The 24991-nt window shown below is 37.0% G+C and overlaps 1 pseudogene; it reads right to left on the bottom strand.

Moving 5' to 3' along the window:
• Nucleotides 1-5238: 5238 nt before the first annotated feature.
• Nucleotides 5239-6473, bottom strand: LOC100932671 (annotated as a pseudogene).
• Nucleotides 6474-24991: the final 18518 nt, after the last annotated feature.

Below are 24991 nucleotides of genomic sequence, written 5' to 3' on the forward strand. Positions count from 1 at the left end.
TAAAGTCAGAACTGTTAGAATGTGAGTTCCTTGAGAATAGGGACCTTTTTCCTCCTTTATGTTCTTGGCAGTTCCTGGAACTTAGTAAGTGCTTCATGCTTGTCACCCAACTGATGAGCTTAAGAAGATTGTCAAGATTACACTCATTCTTTCAGACAGTGAAGCAGCTCAATGTTACCGATTGGAGGTGGAGATAGGGAGTTAAGAAGACGTGAGTTTGAATCCTTTCTCAGACTCTTACTAGCTGTGTGGAATTTACTTAACTTTGCTTCAGTTTTCTTATCTTTGAAATATGGATAATAATAGCCCCTTCCCAGAATTATTTTGAGATTCAGTTGAAATAACACATTTAAAGGGCCACATAAATACTATCCATTAGTATGATTATTCTTTTAGGCAGGGGACTGAGATGTGTGAGAGTGGGTCAGGGATGTGGGCTGTGGAATGGCAGGAAGACATGATGCTTACCAGCTGCTATGACTGGCTTCCCTTCCCAAAAGGCTGATAAAAATCATGCAGGCTAATTTCACTCAAAGTAATGCTTATACTTCCTAGATTCATAGGATGTTATTGCCAGCAGGAGTTTAGAGATTCTTTCCTCCAACTGTCTCATTTCACAGGTGACAAAATGGAGGCCACAAAAAAGAAGTCATTTGCTTGAGCTCCCACAGACAGTCAAGAAGAAAAGTCAGAGCTTAAGGTCCAGGTCTCCTCTTTCCAAATACAATACTGCCTTCAGCATCATTCTCTAGACTGCTGTCTCACAGAGCTTTTGACAAACACAAAGGATCGAAATGAGTGTCAGCAGTACAGAAAAATCATAATACATCTCTAGACCTCCCCTCTCCCCCTCTTTTTGGATTAGTTTGATTTATTTTCATTTCCTTTTTGTTCTGAGTTTATAGGGGATGCTGATTACTGCCATCATTATCACCATCAACAGACACTGGGTGCTTGACTCAGAGCTGTGAGCCATCCGATGCGCCCCGATGCTCTCATGCTATCTGTCTGTGCTATGAAGCTGATAGTTAGCTGATCCTTGGGGAAAGGAAACCAATGTTTTTTACTAGACACAGAGAGGCTGTTGTAATGAGGTTGTCAATATGTGGGTCTGAGCAACCTTCATCAAAGGATCTCCAAGAATTACTAATAGCCTATTCTATGCTTTTAATAGCAAAGAATAGTAAATCTCATCAAAACTGTGAATTTTTTGCTTTATAGAATTTAAAGGGTCAGCTAGATGGCACAGTGGATAGAGTGCTGGGCCTGAAGTCAGGTAGACTCATTTTCCTGAGTTCAAATCTAGCCTCAGACATGTACTAGCTGAGGAAGTCATTTAAGCCTGTTTTGTCTCAGTTTCCTTATCTATAAAATGAGCTGGAAAAGGACATGTCAAATGACTTCAGTATCTCTGCTAAGAAAACCCCAAATGGGGTTACTAAGAGTCAGAAATGTCTGAAACTACTGAATAACAACACAAAAAAATGATAAATAGGTAGATGAATATAGACACACACACACATTTTCAAAATTGGGTGATTAACTTAATTAGTCCAGGGAGCATTTAGGGAGAAAAATTTCCTTATGAAGATAAATCAGCTCCTGTTCTGCATTTTAGTCTTGAAGATCTGTGTAGGACACTAAGGAGTTGTGACATATCTAAAATCATAAAGCCAGTAGGTGTCAGGGATGGGACTTTGAACTCAAGGTCTTACAGACACTGAAACCACATCTCTATGTACTGTGCTATAACATTTATCAAAAGGACATACACATGTCAACTATTTTTATTAAATTATCATCATCATCATCGTCATCATCATCATCATCACTGTTGTCATTGTTTCTCCAAGCAAAGGGAGCAACAGGAAATAAAAGTATACAATTTAAGGATAAAAGCAAGACATTTTAAAAAAACGCACACACAGACACACACACACATACACACACACACACAGGTATACCTCCTTGGATTCTAATTTTCAGGAGAAAGAATATGTTCTTTCTGATTGAGATGCTCAGATAATTTAGAACAAACCAAAAATGGAATGGGTTCCCAGTGCTTGGAGGTTTTCTCTCAGAGGCTGATAACCACCTTTCAAAAAGAACTATAAAGGAGATGCCTACAGTGGGTGAGCTGATGGACTGTATAACCTCTAAGGGCCCGTCTCTCTTTTCAATTCGAATTCTGCATCACAGTTTCTATGTGTGCCTAGTGTGGTTCTATTATTTTTATTACATCCAAAGAGCTGTTGCCTTTCATTGGTCTGAGTTCAGCATTTCCCTGAGATGATTTGCCTGTCTTCAAAGTGATTATAAATGTTTTCTGGAAAACCAGTGCAAGTTGGAAGGAGAAACACTGCTCCTGTAGTAGCTCAACTGACTGGCAAATATGGTATAGAGAATTTTGAGCATAATGATTGTTCAGCCAACTAGATCAAATCTTATTTCTGAAAGCTATTTCTTCGCTGAGCTGATGTATTTGTTCCTGACTCATTCAGATCAGTGGGGCATTGAGTCATAAGGAGCAGATTGGAAATTATTTTATTGATTTTTTTTCTTTCTTTTTTATTTACCAAAGGTGAGAGAGAATTTCTCTTTCCTGAGCTTGATTTAGCTGCAAGCAATGTAAAGAACTTTCAGAGGAGTCCATTGGAAGTAATCAAAGGGCAGCTACTTGGTCCTGAAATGGAAATGCTTAGTGAAACCTGTTCCGACCTTGGGGAAAGGAAATTTTGCTTTGGTTTGTCTAGTAACTAAATTATTGTTATTGTTACTTTTTTTGCTACTTTGTAAATAGTGATACTGGGGAAACTAACAGCCAGGAAACAATCCTAAGCAATCCATGTAGTATGAGTATTTTGTGGGTTGGCTGCTTAGTGATAAGGCCATGTAGTGCCACTATTTTTTTCAAAAGATTATGATTTGGGGGCAGTTCGATGACACTGTGGATAGAGCACCAGATCTGGAGTCAGAAGGACCTGAGTTCAAATCCAGTCTAAGACACTTCCTATATATGTGATTTTGAGTAAGTACTTAGTCATTTAACTCCACTTGCTACCCCACTCCCCCAAAAAAGAATTTCTAATTTGATTAATGCAAAGGGTTTATAATTTAGGGGTATTTAAGGCCATGTGGTACAGGGAAAGAGAGGTCCAGTATAAAGAAGGCTTATTCTGAAGGATCTGGGTTCAGATTCTGCCTCTACTATTTCCTACCTATGGGATCTTAACCTTTTTGGTTCCTCATTTTCCTCACCTATAAAATGAAAAAGTTGGACTACATGACCCCTGAGATCTCCTCTAAATCACTGCCAGATTCAGAACCTGGATTTTATTAGGAAAGGAAAACCTTATAGTAGGACTTTCTTAAGCACAAGAGAAGAGCTCAGCTGTAAATAAGTAAGCCCCTCCCTTGCTCCTGAAATAAAAAAAAAAATTAGCATATGGGGTATGGAGGGACAGGCAGGCAGAAAAAGGGAGATTGGTGGGAAAGGGTAGACAGTAAGGAGTAGAGGAAATGTTTCTCTTTTCTGAAGGCTTTTTTTTTTTCTTTTTTTTTTTTTTTTGGTGAGAGATGTAGAAATTAAGGGAAAGTGAAAATACTTTATATTTTCAATATTTTCTTCACATCATCATGGGAACTCAGAGCTTTCTATTGATGAGGGTGGGGGCATGTGGAGATGATATGGTAGAAAAAGCTTTGAAAATGCAGTCAGGGAAAAGTCAGGTTTGCATGACACTCCTGACAAATAGCAACTCAGTGACCATGAGCAAGGGTATGAGGCTTCATTTATTTATCTGTATAATAGTGATAACACCTATAGTAGGTTTTCTATGGAATTCTACCACTCTGTCATCCTTTCCCCAGTAATTTTAGTGCCTGCCTTATAGTCTTTTTCTTCATCCCAATTCTTTCCCTCATATCAAAGGACTTCAGCATATATACTGATGACTTCTAAAGTATTCTAACTTCCCAGTGTTCAATTCTTATGTCCTGTTCTACTTAATCTCAGTGACATACAGAGATGGCCATAACTTTGATTTGCCATCATGCACAAATGTTTCACTTCCATGTTCATAAACTCTGAAATGCTTTTTATCTAATTATAATCTTTTATCATTCCATCTGCCCTGTGTTCTTTACTTATACTGTGAACACCAAACTGTCTCCATTCCTCAGTTCTTTGCCAGACAGTCACTCTGGCACTGGCTAAATTTTCCCACCTTCTTCTGTTGAACCAACTTAGCTCTGAACTACAGTCTTAAATCTCTTGCCCCTTGTCATATAATTGATCATATCTTAACAATCCCCACCTTGGATTACTCTCCCCTCCTTTACTTCTTTTCATGTGCTGCTGAACACAGCTACGGGAAATGTGAAATCATGCTAATAGGGTCCACTACAAATTAATGTGATCTAATCTCAACTAAGCGCTTATTGTAGCAATGAAATTATTCAGCTTCTTCATAATTGATTTATTATTCCACTCTATACAATGGCTATTCCAAACTTCTTCATATCTCTACAAGCCTCACGGTACCCTCAAGTCTCACCCTCTCAAATGAAAACCTCAACTCATATTGCACTGAAAAAATTGAGACCATTAGTTAAGTCTCCTTTTACTCTCTCCCTCCTGATCTCATATCACTCAGACATTTTCTTCCATAATTTCCTTCACTCTTGTCTTACAGGAAGAAGGACTCTTTTCTTTGCCAATGTAAAGACTGTATAAAGGCCCTTGGTCCCCTTCCCTCTGGTCTTCTTTTATGTTCCAAATGTGATTAATTTATTTCACTCTAGTGCAAAATCAAAGCTTTCACCAAAGCACAGAAACTAATTTGATAAAAGATCATGGAAAAGTGGTATGATACACAGGACATGATATACAAATTGGAGAATCAGGTCATTTCTTTTATAACATGATATTACACTGTCATTGAAGGACAGATTTAAAATAATATGGAGAAACTAAACTGAAATGTGGTACAAACATTATAATTTCCATGCATGCTTTCAAGGGTCTCTCCTTATAATGGACTCAAAATCCTCTAGACTTCAATATGGTGACCTATACAACAATTCATTAGAAGAATAAAAAGATTGTTGAAGTTTTACAGAAAATATTAAAACAAAGCAGAGTAGGTCCATTTCTCTTCATTTCCAGGGATAGATTTGATACTTTATTTAAAAACCATATTAAGCTTCCAATTCAAATTCCCCCAACCTTCTGACCTTTTACATTGAAGTTTTGGGGGTTTTTTTTGGTTGGTTTTTACCATCTATTAAAGCTGAGAACATCAATTTTACACCTGATCATAGTGTCTAAATATATCCCAGTCCAGTAAGGCTGGCATTATTCACTTTACCAGACAGAAAAGTTTTTTGATCCAGCTTGTACCTAGTAACAACGTTAAAACAGATGTTGTTACTGCCAGCTGTCCAAGCAAGATTTATTGAAGTTTCAGTCTTCTCATTAACCTTTTGATAAATTGACCCCAAAGTCAGTGCCATCATTCATTTATATGTGCAGCTGGAAGGCAGCAGCCTTGTAATCCAGGGAAAAATTTTTCAGAAATAGTTTGAATTTGACCATGTCAAAACTCATCTGATAGTCAACAAGCCAACCTTCATGAGCCAATACAGCCCAATCATAGATGATTGGACAAAAAATAAAATTCAACATTTCTAGTGAAACAGTTTCATTAATAGGAGGCCTTTAATTTCCTGCTCTTGTGTTTTGTGTATGATACAAATTTGGGTAGCAATTGATTCAGATTGAATGTAAATAGTCATTTCTGCTTTAGCCAGAAATCCTGAGGGTTTTCCTCTCCCAGATTTATTTAGTTAGTTAGTTAAAGGTTTGTTTGTTTGTTTGTTTTTTGACTGGTGAAAGAGGAAATTCTTTGCCTCAATTTCTAGTTAGCCTTAATCATTGAATGCCTGAGGCTTCATTCACACTGAGACCTGTTAAAGACGTTAGCTTCAAAAGGCCAAGGTCTCCAATTTCATTCAGTGTCATCTCCAGTCATCTTGATCTATATCTGGCCACTGGACCCAGATGGCTCTGGAGGGGAAAGTGAACAGGTGACCTTATATAGCCCTCCCTCACTTCAATCCTATTCACGTGCAGCTCATGGCGTCACTTCCCTGATGAAATGGTGCTCTTCAAGAATGAAGGATGAACAACAACAATAAAAACAAATTTCATAACAAGTTATCTTCAAACCATCAGCCAATTTATTCTCCATGATGATTTCTATGCCCAGGATATTTTCTGTATTCCATTTTTAAATGAAGATAAGTCTGTAGTCACAGATCCTATAAATGATTTCCAAATCATTTGAAGCTTTTACTCAGAGTAGGAATTCCATTCCCTGAAAGTATTTTAAACATATTAAACCCATATTCTTTGTTGAAGATATATGTGGCAGCCTTTCCTAGGTCACAGCAAAAGTTGGCATATTACACATTTCTTTCAGATATGACTGCTTAAGAAGGGTCTGTGACACAAAGAGTAGCCAAGGTGGGTTGGAGAGTAAAGGAGTGACATCTTTTACTGTAACAACTCTCCCTTTCTGATCTTCTGCAGCAGATTGGGCCTAATACAACCAACCACTCACCCCTTTTCTTCAATTTCTCTTTATTTACTGGGTCATTTCATGTTATTTATAAATACACTCATGTCTTACTCATCTCTACAACAACAACAGATCCCTTATTTGATACTGCCATCTTGTATAGCTATTGTTCTATATCTGTACTATACCTTCTTGGTTAAACACTTTTAAAAAAATCCATTTGCTGAAGACACCTCTACTCTCTCTCATCTCACTGTCTTTTAAACCCACTAAAATGCAATTTACTATAATATGAAACTGCTGTCTCCTAAAAGTTATTTAATTGCTAAATCTAATGGCCTTTTCTTAATCCTCCACCTTTGAGAACCTGTATGCACTATTTGATCCTGTTGGTCTTTTCATCCTGGATGCTCTCTCCCCTTTAGGTTTTTGGTATCATGTTTGTCCTGATTCTCTATCTGAATTGTCAGGCTCTTGTATTAAATCTTCATCCATGTCATGCCCATTAATCACAGATGTCCCTTAAGCTCCATCTCTCTCTCTCTCTCTCTCTTTCTCTCTCTCTGTCTCTGTCTCTCTGTTTCTCTCTCTGTCTCTGTCTCTCTGTCTCTGTCTCTCTCTCTCTCTGTCTCTCTCACACACACACACACACATTCACCTCCCACACAATTTGTTGCTAATCTTGTTGTTTCTGCCTTTACAAAATCTTTAGTATATGTCTCCTCTTCACTGAAACAACCACCGCTCATCACCTAGCAAGTGGATTATGTAATAATTAGTCTCCTTGCCTCAGCTCTCTCTCCATTCCAATTCACTGTCCACTTAGTTACCAAAATTTTTTTCCTAAAGAGTAGTGATCCTCTCACCCCCAATCATCAACTCCACTGGCTCTTTATTGATGGTGAGTGAACAGATTCCAGCAAAAGGAAACCAATATGTACTTGAGGTCCAGGAAGGATACCAAGAGAATTATCTTATCCCTAAGTGGGCCTTCATGGAATGTATTGCACTGACAGGATTATCTTGTCCCTAAGTGGGTCCTTGTTGAATTTCTAGCACTGACAGAATTATTTTGAACTGATGTTACTGTACACAACCAGGAGGCCAAATTATAGTTGTAGATTCCCAAGGTTATTTTGTATGAATAATCCTTAATCACCAGTTAATTTTTCTGAGGCAAGCAACTAGCATAGTTAGCATACCTTGCTTTGTGTCCTTTCTTATAAAAGGTCCCATCTTTTCGCTAGTAAACTGCAAGTTTTGCTAGGGAACTTAGCCTACCTTATGGCATCATAATAAAGCTTCTGCCCCTTGATTCAGAGATGGCCTGGGTCTGTAAATTCTTTTTGGATGACACATATGTGTATATAAGTATATATGTGCATATGTATACATACTATATATATATACACACACACACACATACACATACATATGCCTCTTCTTGGAATTTAAAGCTCTTCAATATCTGAATGCTTCCTTTCTAGTCTTTTTATACTTCACTCCTCTCCTAGAGTTCTAAAAATCCAGCTACACTGAGGTATTTCCTATAACTCAAACATTGCACATTATCACCAGCCATCCCCCATGTGTGGAATACTTTCTATCTTCTCCATCTTTTACATTTCTTGCTATTATTCAAGACCCAGTTTAAATCCTACCTTTAATGTGACCTTTTTAACTCCCTTTAGCTACTAATAAATTTTCTTTCCGGTGACCTTTTCTCTATTCTCTATCTTATGAACATCTAATTCCACCATTAGAATGTTCATTCCTTGAGGGCAGGAATCAGTTTTGTTTGTTTGTTTTTTTGTTGTTGTTTTGTTTGTTTGTTTGTTTTGCTGAGGCACTTGGGGTTAAGTGACTTGCCCAAGATCACACAGCTAGGAAGTGTTGAGTGTGTGAGACCAGATTTGAACTCAGTTCCTGCTGACTATCTGTCTGTGTCACCTCGATACCCTTTTGTTTGTGGGGGTTTTTGTTTTTTGTTTTGCTTTTATTTTTGTTCCAATGCTCTGCATCAAAATCTTTAGTAAATGCTTATCGCCTAATACTTATCTCATTGGATTGTTGAGGATTAAATTAAGACAGTGCTTTGTAAATCTTTATATAAATGTTCCTTGTCCAAATGAAGGGGTTGGACTAGATGGCCTCTTAGGTCACTTCCAGCCTCAGATCTAAGAGCTTTTGATCTTCATGGCAGAACAGGACAGTCTCAGGATTGGGTGTTCCTGGTTGGATCTTCCCCTTACTTGCTTGGTCTCTGGGCAAGTCCTGTTTGGCAGGTTGTAAACAAAGAGAACCTTGAAGTTTCAGATAATGGAGACAGTGACTGAGTCACAGTGCCAATGGCAGATGAACTCATGACAGCACCCAAGGCTTTAGAGCTCTTGGCTATTCTCTTTAGTCATGTCTATACCATAGGATTCTGACCCCATGGATCCCAAAAGACAGGTCTAAGGAAGTTAGGGACCAATCTAATTAATACGTATTTATAAAGGGAAAGACATTGTGGTACAGTGGAATCCAAAAGACTTAGTCACGTCATACTTCTAATACATGTGTGACCTTAAACAAATTGCTTAACTTCTCAGTGTACAATGTATAGTACCCATCTGAAGTACCCTAATAATCAATACTTATAATTTGGATCTGATGAGGGTGAACCTTGAAACTGTGTCCCCTTTAATCTGTAAAAGAAGGGTGATTCAGGGTCTCAGGCTCTCCCCTTCCCAGACAACACCCTCCTCAAATTAAGTGGTCTCATTCAGTTAGAGATCTTGGCCTGATATTCCTATTGAGTGGCTCGCAACTCCAAGATAAGTATTCTCTTTTCAGCTGGGAATCCAGGCCTGGGGCATTTAGCCCAAACCTCAGTAGGCTAATAAAAAGACAACTGTGAACCCCAAATCTTTGCAGAAGTCTGAAACAGGATTATGCTTGCTAAGGAAGCTCTCTTCTGACTGGACCTTTTGCCATTAAGAAGTCTGTCTTCCTAGCAAAGCTGGCTTTTCAGTGTCAATAAAAATCCCTTTTGCCACAGATTTTCAGCTTTGCAAATTCTTTTGCATTGGACCTGCAGACCAGATGGGATTCCCCATCCCACTTCTCACACCTCTTCACTACCACTAGCCTCATCATTTGCACCTCATCAGATCTGTTGGGATTATCTGTTGGGCTATACTCATGGAAAGACATATATATGAATCACACATGGTCCCAGAAACTAAAATATGCCATTCCTTTCTCCTGGTTTACTGAAAAATATTTAATAACCAGCTTGGGGGCAAGGGAGTAGAGGAGAAAGATATTTAATGCATACATGATACACTATATGATACAATTTTAAGTTTAATCTGCATTGTTTATATTTTCTCTATTACTTCCTTTACTCTTGATAATCAATAAATTAAGCCCTAATTTGGAGTTGATCTCTCAAAATGCTCATGCTAAAATTGAAAATTCAAGTTTTTCAAGCCAGTATGAATGAACCCATCCTGCCATTGTCTTAGGCAGCTCCTTCAATTGGCTTTCCTTGACTTAATCTCTACAACTTGACTCTGTCTCTTAGGGTTAGCTCTCAATCAGTTCCCCAAGCTCCTGTCTTGTATCTTGATTTAGTCCCTAGAGTCCTTTGATCTTTAAAAGGCCAGCAGAGGAAATGGCTGATTACCCTCTCATTCCAACAAGTTTGACCAAAGAGCCTCCTTACATTTTTCAAAAGAGTAAAACACATTTAAGCATTTCCTTATACTTCTTGTAAACACCTTATGTCTTTATTATTGACCCCTTACATACTATGATTTCATTTAAGTAGCTGGGAGAAATAAACTGACCAAGAATATCCAGATCCCTTATGCCTTCTCCCCAATATAATTATAAGAATTTTATGTTATTTACAAGTATCAAATACCTAGCAATGTATAGCTATCAGGTCAATTATAATTCTTGTACAATGAGGGCTATGCTCCATAGCTAGTTCCCTAGCAAAACTTGCAGTTTACTAGCGAAAAGATGGGACCTTTTATAAGAAAGGACACAAGGCTACATTCATATATAAGATATAAGATATATCTTATGTTTATATGTTTATATAAGATATGTTTACTTCCTCAGACTTCTTTGCTTCTAAGTCTGTTACCTACTTTTAATCTTGTTGCTCATCTTTCATTCTCAAAGAGGACGAATGACATCATGAGGGTGATGTCTTGTTTTGTTCATGAATTGGATTTTAAGTGAGGCAGAGCTTTGCAAAATCATAAGTTTTGCTCTATTCTTCAAGGCCATTGAAGTCCAATGGCAAGACAAAAGTTAAGATGACTGGTCCAGGTTGTAGTGGATGACCTTGGCTTTTCTAAATTAAGGTCTTCCCAGGTCTCAGTTTGTCTGAGATAGCACCCATTCAATGATTTAGGACTAATTAAGAATTGAGACAAAAGATGGCCTAGTTTACCATTATAAAAATATCCATTTGGGAATAATCTTTGAGTTTCTTGCTACAACAAAAAAACAGTTTCTATTTACCCTCATTCTAAGCCATCAAAACTTAAACAATGAACCACAAAGGCTTGTGCTAAGGACTATTGGTTCGATGAAAGCCAGAGAGTAATTTGGATTTAAGGCATAGTTAAGTAACTCCATTTGAAACACAATAGAATTTTTTAAAAGCCTATTTTTTCAGAGCTATATTTCAAGAAATCATAAATAAATAAATGGCACAGAGCAAAAAGTAAATGTTCTAGCTTTTTTTTTTGGGGGGGGGGGGAGGAGTTAAAATTAAAATCTAGCTCCCAAACCCTAAAATATCTTATGGAAGATATGTGACCAAAATTATATTTCTGAGGACAAAGCACCCACATGTAAGGATGTGTTGCTCCAATTGGAGAGAGGAATAACATTTGATGAAAAAAAGGAGAAGGAGGAAGAAGAAGAAGAAGCAACATTTCCCAAATACTATTTGAATTGGCAGCCACCACTATTCTCAGAGATAACTCTCAGAAATAGCTTTCTTTTACTGTACCCAATAATTCCTATGGGTAGTTATTTAATAGACTGAATTTTGATCTAGAGATTCCTCAGTGAAATGGACACTGGCATCAGCAGTTGCTAATTCCTGAAAAAATTAGAAACAAGTTGTTCTTTGCCTAGCTTCCTTGAATGGCTCGATGTGGTCATGACGGAGAACAAATGCCATAGTTTGCAGTTCATAGATTTGTTTCTGGAAGAGATCTCAAAGGTTATCTTGATGTAGGGAACCCTGAAACTCTCTCTCTCTGACTTTGGGGGGAACGCTTGAGAAACTCCTTGAACCTTCAGAGAAGCTCTCCCCTGAGAGATCTGCCCTAGGGAATCAAGATAAAGTGCTTTTATTCTGTTATCTTGGTTAGACTAGTTGAGTCCAGGTTGGTTAGACTAGTTGAATCCAGGACCACTCCTACTCAGCCTGAGCTGGAGATCCAGATTTTTATAGATCTCTATTGAGCTGAAAATTGGCTCGACCACTCCCTGTAAGCTATCCCATTCTACTGGAAATCTAGGCTTGGAGGCAGTAATCTCATGCAATTGAAATTTCCATTTAATTCAAAGATCTCAGTCTGATTTCAACTCAAACTGCTCACAGCCCCCACCAAGAGCTACTCATATAACAAACTTCCTTCAGCTCAATTCCTTGCTGAGAGGCCAAAGCAAGAATTGCTCCAGGCCAAGAGACCTCCCTTGGCATAGCTCTCTGTGAGGGACTCTCTGCCCACTGAAAAGAGAATGTCTTTTCAGCGTTAACCTCTCTTTGTCTCTCTCACAGGACCACATCCCTCTTTACCTCTCTATTGGGATATCTCTGCTAGGAAATTTCTACTTCTCTGCTAGACCTTTTCTTCTCTGTTGGGACCTTTCCACTAAGGAAGTCAGCCTGCAAAAGCTGACTTACCAGTGCCAATAAACTTCTTTTGCCAGTCTAACTTTTCGGGTTCAAAAATTCATTTACAAAGGACCTGGGCTGACCAGAAGGGGGTTCCCACAACTCTCTGCCCTGCATAGAACCTCATCAATCTGGTGAAATCCCTTATTTTATAGATGAAAAATTTAGGTTTAGAGAGGTTGTCACTTGCTCAAAGTCACACAGCCATTAAAGGACAGAGCTCAAACCAAAAAAAAAAAAAAACCCTAACACTTTTTCTGAGTTAGAACTAGCTCTTCCTGCTTCTTATGACTTTGAGATTCATCAACAATCTGAAAGAAATTATTATTCTTGATAAAAAGGTAAAAATTCACATTTATCTGTATTAGCAATATTAAATAATAATTTTAGTTACATTAGGCTATTTTTATAAACTTTTTGGGTTGAGAGCAATGCAGATGATATAATTTTTCCTTAACAAGTATTAAAATTGTCTTTGAGACTTTACTAAAGCATGGACAACTCAAGTAGTTTTCTGGTTGCCTGAATAAAAAAGTAGTGACAAGAGCATAGACTCAAACTTTTCTATCACGTTTTGTATTAAAGTCCAGCAGAATGACCAATAGGTGCTCAGGAAAACCTCACTCAGCTGAACCAATTATATCCTCTGAATATCCTTCCTCTGATGTGGCTAAGTAAACTTTCTTTTCTTGATGTGTGTGTTTCCTTCTCTTTTGGTTCTGAAACTTAGATACTAGTTGGTACTGGTTTCTCCAAGATGTCCTTCTGATTCTTTTGGACATTTTTCTATAATTATTGAGAAACCACGTTACCTTAGAAGTCACTCTACCCTTGGACTTCATATTTTGGAAGTATCTCCACTCTTGAATTTTCCCTCTGGTTGGCTGGTTCTTCCCAGAATCTCCATTTTTAGGAGAAGTCTTTGGCCAGTTATGTCTTCCTTCATGTTCATGCTTCCCTTTTGAGCCTCTGGCCTTTATCTATCATACCCTAGTAAAGTTGTTTTTATTTCTCCTCTTCCCTTCTTTCTACACATACAGCTTCCTTTCATGTATTGTCTTTCTCCTTTAGAATAGAAGCTCTTTTGAGGGTAAGGACTAACTTTCTGTTTTTAGTTGTATTTTTAGGCCTTAGCACAGTCCCTGGCATGTAGGAAAGCTTAATAAAAATTTTTTGAATTGACTGGTCTATCACACCAATGCAAATCCTAAGGAAATTTATGAAGCCTTATGGAAAGAGTATTGGAAAAAGCATACTAGTGGTGGAAGATGGTAATTTGAGTTCTGATTTTACCACTTATTAGCTGTTTAACACTGGGAAACAATTGGCTTTTTGAACCCATTTTCTTATCTGAAAAAACTCAAAAGGCTGATATGAGGAAAATACCCTGTGAATTATATTGTAGTTTATTAATGTGGATTTTATTTTTTATAATAGCTTTTAATTTTTTTTCGAAATACATGCAAAGATAGTTTTCAACATTTATCCTTGTAAAACTTTTATTCCAAATTTCTCTCTCTCTCTTTCCACCTATCCCCTCCCCTAGACAGCAAGTAATCCAATATAAATTAAACATGTGCAATTCTTCTAAACATATTTCTATGTTTATCATGCTGCACAAGAAAAAAATCAGATCAAAATGGAAAAAAAAAAAAAAAAACCAGAGAAAACAACAACAACAAAGGCGAAAATATTATGTTGTGATTCAGTCCTCATAAACCTCTCTCTGGATGCAGATGACTCCATCACAAGTCTAATGAGAATTTTCTTATTGCCATCAGTTGTAATGATGGAGAAACTGAGCAAGACAGAGATTAGAGAACAATTTAATAGTTTATTAAATGGAGAGATTTACTGGGACCAATTGATCCATGTTTGATCCCAGGGCTGAATGAGACTATTGTCTCATAGAATCCAGCTCTGAATGTAGGATAACAAGATTCTTTTATAAGGTAACAAGAACAATGACATAATGGGGGAGGTACCTCGATGGGAATAACCTAATGGGGGGAGGCACCTAGGATGACATAAGGGGAGGTAGTGGAGAGGCTCCTGATATTCTAATGATGTCTAAAATGGATAAAGACCTTTATCCCATCAAACAGTAAGAGGGAATAAGTATAGCCTAAAGTCTAAGATATAGGACCTTTATCCTATCAAACATTAAGAGGGAATGGTTATAACCTGAGGTAGAGTAACTGAATAGGACAATTAGGGAAACTGGGTCAGGACATTAAAAGAGAACTGTGGCACAACACAGTGATGATAATGACAACAATAATAATAATTTGGTATTTTGAACATGTACACTCATTCTCTAGGTTGTTCTTACCTCCTCAACATCTTTACTCTCCCTGGGGCCTGCTCTTCTGAGCGATAAGTCCCTGCCTAGAACTAATATTTTTTAAGGAATCCCAGTCTTGCTCATTTCATGCCCAGCTCAATTATGTTCTCCTCAGTACCTTATCTCCTCCCCACTCTCCCAGTTCCCTTTTCAGTTTTATCTTCCCTGTTAAAATATAAACTCCTTGAGAGATGGGGGCCATCTTTTTTTTTTTTTTTTGAATTTGTATCCCCAGTATTTTGCACAGTATCTGGTATATAGTGAGTACTTAATAACTGATCTATTATTTATCTATCTATCTATCCATCTATCATCTATCTCTCCATCTATCTGTCTGTCTATTTAGGTAATGGTTGATAGAGTGCTGAGTCTAGAGTTAAGAAAACCCAGCTTCAAATCTGGCCTTATACTTTTTTTACTCATTCTTTAATTCTAGGTAAGCCATTTAGCTTCTGTTTGCCTCAGCTGTAAAATGTGGGTAATAATAGTGCCTATTTCCCAGGGTTGTTGTAAGGATCAAATGAATTAATATAAAGTGCTTAGCAAACTGTCTAGCACATAGTAGGCACTAAATAAATACTTATTCCCTTCCTCGATAGGCTAAAGTGGCTAGAATACTAGACATTGACTAAGGAATACTTAAGTTCAAATCTGACCGGGGACAGTTACTAGCTATGTGGTCCTGCACTGGTCATTTAACCCCTATCTTCTTTAGCTTCCTCAACTACAAAATGGGGATAATAACAGTGCCTACCTGCTAGGGCTGTGGTGAAAATAAAATAATATATATTGTCCCCAAGATATTTTCAGTTTTAAGCTACAAAACTATATTTGCAAAGCACTTGGCAAATCTAAAGTGCTTTATAAATACTAGCTATTATTATTATTAATCTATCCAGCTTTAATAGTAAGTGAGGTAAGGCTTTCCTAGCATCCTGCTTAAAAAGTTGACAAGAGTAAGAGTATACATTTCTTACTTTGGTACTAATATGCAAATTAAAAATAATGTTATAAGACTTGTCTTTTGCTCCCTTTTGTCCCCTTCCTGGGGCTAGGGATAGGGGAGGAAAAGAAAAGGACTGTTCATCCCCTCTCGATCATTGAAACTGCAGTCATAGGATCTGGGTCTGAATGCTACCAGTAACACTTTCTAGCTTTGTGACCTTGAGGAAGGAAGGAATTTAACTACTGTAAGCCCCAGTGAAGGGTTTGGACTAGATGATCTCTGCTAATTCTGAGTTCCCTTCCAATAGGACATGATATCTATGGATTTTATGATTATGACCTATTTGAGTGAGATTGGGGATTTGGCTTAGAGTGTAGGAGGAGAAAGGTCATACTGGTGGAGATGAATCCCACTGTCCCTACCACTCACCCTCAAGATGGATCAGCAAAATGTGCTTCAGTTCCTGTCTCTGACCCAGGTAGGGTCTTATGTTGTCTCCAGTTGAACCAAGAAAACAACTCGATAGGGAAGGAGATGCTTACACAAGCTCTTGTACCTCAGGAGGGTACGAGAGATGGTTTGATGTAAGTATCAGGCCATTTCCCTCACTATGGCTGCCTACTAGGCTCTGGGGCAGCATTCCACTGCCTGCCTCTTCCTGTGATTCACAATCACTAGAGGCTGTTGTTGAATCATTGTCCTGATGAAGGTGTAATAATTCTTGGCATGGAAATTTAATAACTCCCCATTCCTAAATCTTCCCTAACTGTATTAAAAAAATAAATAAATCAGTGAGACTGGTTGGAAACTATCCAGGACTTTCAACACTCACCCCACAAAGCCAGGAGATCAAGAGCGGGTTCTACTGTTCTCTTGGAACACATTTTCAGGATCAAGTTTTCCCTTTACTTTTACCCATCCTGAGTGCCATCTCTTCTTGGGCCTCTTGGGAAGAACAATTTTACATTGGTCTTTGAAGAAAGGTAGCATTGACCACATGGTTCAGGACACTTAGGAAAATCTAACCTTGGTAAATTAATCTCTTTGATTTGGCTATGATTCTTATTCCATCTTTAGGGCAAATTCTCCTGGTTTTTAGACTTGGCATTATGATTCTCCCCAGGCTTCTTTAATTGCATTCCTGGATAGAGCAACAGAAAACTTATACCAGGAGTCTTAACCTGTTTGGTGATGTCTATGGATCTCTTCTCAGAAGAATGTTTTTTTTTTTTTTTTAAGTGGGTAAAATCAAATAATATTATATGGAGAGTCAATTAAATTAAAATATAGTTATCAAAATATTATCTATTCACAAACTCCTAGAGGATGCACCTTCTCTAGGGTAAGAACTCTGGATCTATCCATAAATAAATTTACTTCAAAGTTCAGTACTAATGCCACTTCTTACAGAAAGCTTATCCTAATCCCCTAAAATAAGAATAGATAAGGCAGATAAAAATCTATCCTGAGCACAAAGAGATTCTCCTTTACTTTCAGGAAACTAACAGTCAGTTAATACATATTTATTAATCCAGAACTTTGTTGAGTGTTGCTGAATTTTTTCTCTTTAATCTTGCTTAATCTTACCCTATACCTTAAAAAACCCCAACAAAAACAAAAACAAAACAAAACAAACAAACAAACAAAACTCTACAACTTCCCAGGTAAGATTGCTTGCATAATTAGACTATAGATTTATGTTGTTGTTTCTACTCAAAGAAGACCAATGATATTATAATGTTGGGTTCAAGGTACAGAGTTTTTGCCTATGGCTGATCAGTATAATGGGAGCACAGAAGGCTCTTCCATAAGTTGGGTGCAAATGATCAAGTTGAACATTTGGGAAGAAGAGATAGATTTGCACATCTCATATTTCCTTGTACTGCTGTTGTTCTACATTATAAAGACACTGGCTTCTCTCCTGTTCCATTTACCCCTTTTTGGTTTTTGATCTCAGAAGTCAAGTTAAAGAGATGATATAGTGAAAAATTGGATCTGATCCAGGATCCCTCCCAAAGTGCCTATGCCATCATTTTACACATTGACACAATCAGGGAGGCAGGGCAATTGAGGTTTTGGATCTGGAAGTCAGTGACTACTTTCAGTGGTGCTACTGAGAATAGTGAGCCTATTTTCCATTCCAAATCAGCCTACTGCCTACAGTAAAAAGGCAGGGCAACCCAGAGCCTCTATCCTGGTGTACCTGTACTGTGGAAGCTGAATTGATCAAGTTGATCTAGAAATAAATAAACAAAAGCAAGATACCAGATGAGACTTGACTGTTATCTAGTGTTTTAATATGATACCTGTGTCATGTGTGCCATTGGAGAAGTCTTTGGTATCCTTCTATGGGCTGCAAGTTGCCTCAGATCTTTGGAACAGAAAACAACAAAGGTATTGGTTGATAGTTTTGTATTACAAGATCTTCTGAGCCATTCTTTACTAGCTTATGTAGCCCCCTTCCTGAGTTCACAGAATCCTGGCCATCAAAGCTCATAGTACCTTGACATGATTTCTGATTTGTTTTCCTTTCTCCTGTTCTTGATAACGATTTCCAGTTAGACTGATATTTCTTTGTGTCAAAGACTATTGCCCTCCTAAGTATACCTGTTGAAATACTACCATTTAAAACCAGCTCCAGTGAAGGGAAGTCTATTATCCCCCAAGGTAAGCCAGTCATCCCATTTTTGAACTGTTTTAATTATTACGAAATGTTTCTTTATTCTAATAATCTAGGAGAATTGTATAATTTCATCAACCTCAGTATTCTGTGCTGATTCACTTTCCACCTATACCTGATCATTCTGAGCAATTGTAGTTCATGTTCTACCATAAATTAACTTCAAAGTTCAGTCCTAATGTCACCTCTTAACAGAAAGCTTATCCTAATCCTCCAAGACTTGTCTTTTTTAAATGCAAACGAATCCGTTCTCTTTATTAAATCATACAAGAGATAGACAAGTGGGTTGTTGTTGTATAGCCAATTAGTTGTGTCCATGGACACACCACATCAACCTTTTCTGTCTTCAGTCTATATCCAAGCTTATGTTCATTGTTTCTATAATATCCATCTCATCTTCTGATATTCTCTTCTCCTTTTTCTTTTAATCTTTCCCAATATCAAAGTCTTTTCCAATGAGTCTTGTCTTATCATTATGTGGCCAAAGTAAAGTAGAACTGCATTAGAATTCTAGAATCTTTGGAAAAATCTACCTTCAACTGAATTCAACAAATGTTTAAAAAAATCAATTTTTTTGGTGTGTTTATCTAGACTTAAGAAAGTGATGGCTAAAAATGTTAATAGTACAGATTAAACTTAAAAGTGGGTCCTATATAATTTTTTTTTTTAATTTGGAGAGTTAGCTATTAACTCATGTATCCCTATTTTTTTCATACCCCTTTCCATTTTTTTCATTTGTTTTTCCTCTTACAAAAGAGGAAATAGATATTTGAAAAGGGAAGAAGCTTGTCCAGATTCATAAAGTTATTAGGATTATCAGGACTAATTCTATTAAATAATTCTGTGTCTAGTGCTGTTTTCAATGCACTTTGCTATGGACTTTTATCCATCATACTAATTTTTTAAAATTATTAAGCTTTTACTACATGCAAAACAACATGCTAGTCATTGATGATATAAAGACAAAGAAAGATAGTTCTTATCTTCACAGAGCTTAAAATGTAGTGAATGAGGGTGGGGATTAGACAAATATACAAATAATCAAAATAAAACTTAGATTACAGAAAGAATACATAGGTAAAGTCTGTGCAGGGTGATTTGAGAAGTGATCACTGAATGAAAATTTGGATGAGGTATAATGGAGATTAGGGATTGGGAAGCTTTTATGATATTTATCTGCTATCTTTGTATTGGCTGAGCACAATGGGATTAAGAAATAGATCAGCTCAGGTATACAAGCCTCAGGTAGTTGGCAATACAATATTAATTGAGGAAGACCAGTGCCTACTATGTGCTACTCAATGTAGGTAATAAAAGTAATATCAAGAGAGTCTTTTTGTGTGTGTGGCCTGGCCTAATTCTTTTTTGTAAAAGGAATAGAAATAGTTCTGAAGACAATTTTCTCAGGGGATTAAAGATGTAGGCTGTAGTATTCCTGAATACAAAAAACCAGTCATGCTTGATTGGCAGACAACCATAGGAAACACAGAGGGAAGGGAGCTACTGCCCAGCTGAGCCAATGGGATATTGAATAGAGTTGTTGAATATTTTCCCCCTTCTATGGTTAAGTAAATCTCCTTTTGTTAACTGTCAGATTTCTATTCATTTTTCCATTTCCTACTGATCTCCAGCATGAACTATGTAGTTCCTGACCCACACCAGGCTTTTCTGACAAGACTGGAAATAAAAATACAAAAATAAAAAGAGTATCTGCCCTATTGGAGATTATATTCTATTGGGGTAAAAGATACATGGGATATCTTGTATAGGGGGTAAATTTACACTGGAATTTAGCATTTCCTTCAATTATTTAAAAACATTATTTTGGAAGGGTATTCCTCTGTATTCATCAGATTGATAAAAAGGTCTGCTACATGCAAAAATGATTAAGAATTCCTATACAGACAGAATAGACAAAAATTTCTTTTTTGTTGTTTGTTTTGTTTTGTTTTTTGCTGAAGCAATTGGAGTTAAGTGACTTGCCTAAGGTCATACAGCTAGGAAGTGTTAAGTGTCTGAGGTCAAATCTGAACTCAGGTCTTCCTGACTTCAGGGTTGGTGCTCTATCCATTGTGCCATCTAGCTGGCCCTAGACAGAGATTTCTGATTAATACAGAAGAGAAAGTCCAGGACAGAAGTTTGGGGGATACTCACATTTAGTAGATATAAGATGGCTGATAGAGCAAAGGAGACTAAAAAGGAATGATCACACAAATCAACTCAAGACATAGTTATTTTTTTTTATTGTACTCAAATAATTTATTTTATTATATATATTTCATAATTATAAGTTTTTATTGACAGAACCTATGCCTGGGTAATTTTTTACAACATTATCCCTTGCACTCACTTCTATTCCAATTTTTCCCCTCTCTCCCTCTACCCCCACCCCTAGATGGCAAGCAGTCCTATACATGTTAAATATGTCACAGTATATTCTAGATACAATATATGTGTGCAGAACCGAACAGTTCTCAAGACATAGTTATTAAGCATCTACTATTTACCAAGTATTGTTCAAAGCTCTGAGGTCCCCTGAGTTCTTATTCTATGATCCTTATTCTGTTTTTCCATTAGGCACTTAGCAAGACTTAGTTTCCTATTCTTTGACTTCCTAAATATGTGAGCTTTTCTCATTCAATATTTATTCATTGAACAAAGCAAATCCTGGCGTGGACTTTAGTTCCTAGAACTCCAGTACCTTGCCATTCTGATTTTGAACCTCCCAAGGTCATGATCAACTCCATATTCCTTCACATAAAGCAGGAAAGAAGAGGCACAATAAAAACAAAAGCAATAGCTGGACAATATGCTCATGGATAATATTGCAAACTGGTGGGGAGATTGAGGCCTGAAGCTTCTCATGACAGGAATAGACCTTGGCAAGAAGTAGGATGAGCCAGATACTCAGCTTGGCTAGTTAGTGCCATTGAATGTACCCCAATTCCAGACCCACAGCCAACCAAAAAGCCTCCTCTTCATCACACAGTAGACTAGAGCCAATTACACAATGTCTGTGCATTCTTCAAATCAGAGAGCCTTGTGTAAGCAGGCTCCCTAGCCTTTTCCATGTGGGGACTGCAGGAAACTATGCCTGCTCACCAGCTCTTTGTCACAAAAGAGATACTAGGTTCTCTAATAGAAGTAGTCTCCCTCTATAATACTATGTAATTTACTCACTAAGATATTTTAATACAGTTTAAAAGGGAGCAATAAGAGGTAAAGCTCACAAGAAAGAGTAGATTTTAAAGTGTGATATAGATCAAATATACATATACAATACCTATTCATATATGTGTGTGTATTTATAAATGTGTGTTTATGTCACACACATATGGCATAGGAAAATTCTCTTTCCAAATTCTGAGAACTTTTAAGCTTGAGGATTTAAAGCTAGACAAAGTAGTCACTTCATTGATTCATATTTTTATAAGACTATAGAGCAGAAAAAGAAAAATGTGGGTCTGAAGTGCTTTCAAGATAATTTTTTAGCTAAGGTTGGGTAAGTTGTGCCTGAATGGAGGAGTTAGGGAAAAGTATCACCTACCTTACTGTGATAGCCAGAAAAAAGAAGCGATTAGCTTTCCTTACCAGCCCAATAATATCCTGCTTTTGATAGATTCACATATACACACACATATTCTACACACATATATACATATAGCTATACATATATAATATATTTCTATTAGATATATATATATACATATACACACATATACATATGCACATATATATACCTGCATGTATTTATTCATATATACATAATATCTATATCTCCACTCCTAGTGTTTCTTGAACTCCAGGGTCTCAATCACTAATTGCCTATAGAAGAACCAAGTAATTGTCCCACTGGATATAAAAATTCAACATGTTTAAAAAGAATTCATCATTTGCTTGTTCCCTGCCTTTCCTCATCCTCGCCCTCAGTCCTATTTTTACTTCTTTTTCTGTTTTCTTCTAGGTCTCAATTTAAATTATCTTGAATTTTTACTTTCCCTTATCTCGATATCTGTGCATTTGTCAAACTCTCCATCCTTGTCCCCTACTCACCTGATCACTATTCTGATTGAGATTTTCATCACCTCTTGTCTGAACTACTTGCAATGGATTCCTAATGGATATCCTTGACTTAAGCCTATCTCTTCAATCTATCCTGCATATAGTTATCAAAGTGAAGATGTTCCTAAAGCACAGGTTTAAGCATCTGATTCCTCTATTCAAAAAACTGTCCCCTGTTGCCTTTCAGTTAAAATACAAATTCTTTTTTGTCATTTAAAGTTCTTCATAATCTGGCTTCACTTATTGTATTTACTCTATCTTATGCACTCTATAAAGCCAAACTGCCTTAGTATTCTTCTTACATAGTATTCTATCTCCATCAATAACTGTCTTTTCTAGGTTGTCTGGAGGCCTGTCCTCTTCCACTTTGCTTCTGAGAATTTCCAGCTTCCTTCAGAGCTCTGCTCAAGCACATGGGGCTTTGCTCATTATAGTTGCTTAATTTTCTCTCAATTTTCTTTGTATTTACACACACACACACATATATATATATGTATATGGGAACCTATATATATATATATGTATATGTATATATGGGAACCTATATAGATATAGATAGATATATAGATATCTATAGATATCTAGAAAGATATCTATATCTATATAAATATTGGTTCCCTTAAAAGAATTCATGCTCTTTGAGAACAGAAATTATTTCATTTTTATTTTGGCATCCCTAAGGAGTAAACCAGTACCTGTAACATAGTAGATTCTTAATAAAGGTTTGCCAATCAACTGATTAGCTGATGAAATGAAAAGATCATGATGAAAATCTTTATGGACCAACTACTACATGTAATACATAATTAGATACTTTGGCAGCTAAAAAAAGTATATGATACATTATAGAATGTCTTTTGTATCACTGGAGACCAGTGGTAATAATATTCTTTCCACAATAAAATTCAATTTCATTATTATCAAATTAATTCTTTACTTGGTATATAAGTGTCTTGATTTCTTTGAGCTTTGATTTCCTTGCTTATTACATAAGAGAGTTGGGCTATGGGATCACTACTGTTCCTTCTAATTCTAGAATCCTATTATCCCCATCCTTTTTTTATACCTATGTCTAACTTCCCTATTCCTTAAGGACTGAAATTTGCCTTGTAAGTTTTGCACAAACTCTGTACAGCAGAGTCCGTGTTGAAGCTCAGTAGATACCTATTGAATTAGATTTGTGCTATTCTGTTGCAATTCTAGATTAACTTAACACCCTTTGAGGATGTTACTAAAGCATTTCTCACAAGTGCTAATGAACAACTCATAAACACCAATGAGTCACTTCCTTTGGATCTTTAGTGAGTCAGCAGAGTCAAGTGAAGAAACATTTATTAAGCATCTTCTACTAGTCAGACACTGTCCTAAGCACCGGAAAGATAAAGTGAGGGGAAAAGACAGTCTCTGCTCTCAAGGGGCTCAGAGTCAAATGTACAATCAAGATAAATTGAGATAATCTCAGAGGGGAGGCATTGAGAATAAGGAAAATTATAAAAGACTTTGTGTTAAAAAAAAGGATTTTAGCTGGGGGTAAAAGTAAACCAGGGAATCCAGGAGGTTGAGATGAGGAAGGAGAGAATTCCAGGTATGGGAGACAGCCAGTAAAAATGTACAGCCTTGGGAGATGGAATATCAGATCCGAGGAACCACAAGAAAGCTGATGCCAGTGGATTTGCAGATTGAGGGTAAGGGTGAGTAAGGCAAAACAAGAAGACTAAAAATGTAGAAGGGGGTCACGTTATAAAGGGCTTTTGAATGCCAACAGAGGATTTTATTATTCCATCCTAGAGGTCTTAGGGAGTCTGGAGTTTAATAAGGGGGGTAGGGGATGTGGAATAATATGGTCAGAATCTGTGCTCTTAGGAAGATCAGATAGCTGAGTGGAGAATAGACTGGAAGTGGTGAGAAGCTTAAGACAGAGAGACTAAATGGAAGATTCTTCTAAAAGTCCTGGTATGAGGTAATAAAGGCTTGCACCAGGGTGATGATAGTGTCAGAGGAGAGAAATGGATATATAAGAGACACATTGGACAGATAGAATCAACAGGCTTGATAACAGAGTGGATGTGAGGTAGAGGGGAAAATGGAGTCAAGAATGACTTTTCAGTTGCAAGCCCAGGTGACTGGGAGTATTTTAGTGCTCTTCTCAGTAACATTTATTACTATTATTAGTTAATAATAATAGTAATATAGTTTATAATAATAGTAATAGTTATTACAAAGGAAGAGGTTGAGGGAGTTTAGTTTTGGACATACTAAGTTTAAGATATCTAAAGAACATCCAGTCCAAGATGTCCAAGAAGCAGTTGGAGGTGTTAAGTTTGAGGATAGTGAGAGATGTTAGGGCTAGATAGGTAGATCTGGGACTCATACACATATTGATGATCATTGATTCCATGGGAGCTGGTGAGATCAAGTGAAAGTAAAGAGGAAGAAGAAAAGACTTCTCAGAAAACAAGCT

Source organism: Sarcophilus harrisii, chromosome 2, assembly GCF_902635505.1.
Source record: "Sarcophilus harrisii chromosome 2, mSarHar1.11, whole genome shotgun sequence".
NCBI classification, from domain to species: domain Eukaryota; kingdom Metazoa; phylum Chordata; class Mammalia; order Dasyuromorphia; family Dasyuridae; genus Sarcophilus; species Sarcophilus harrisii.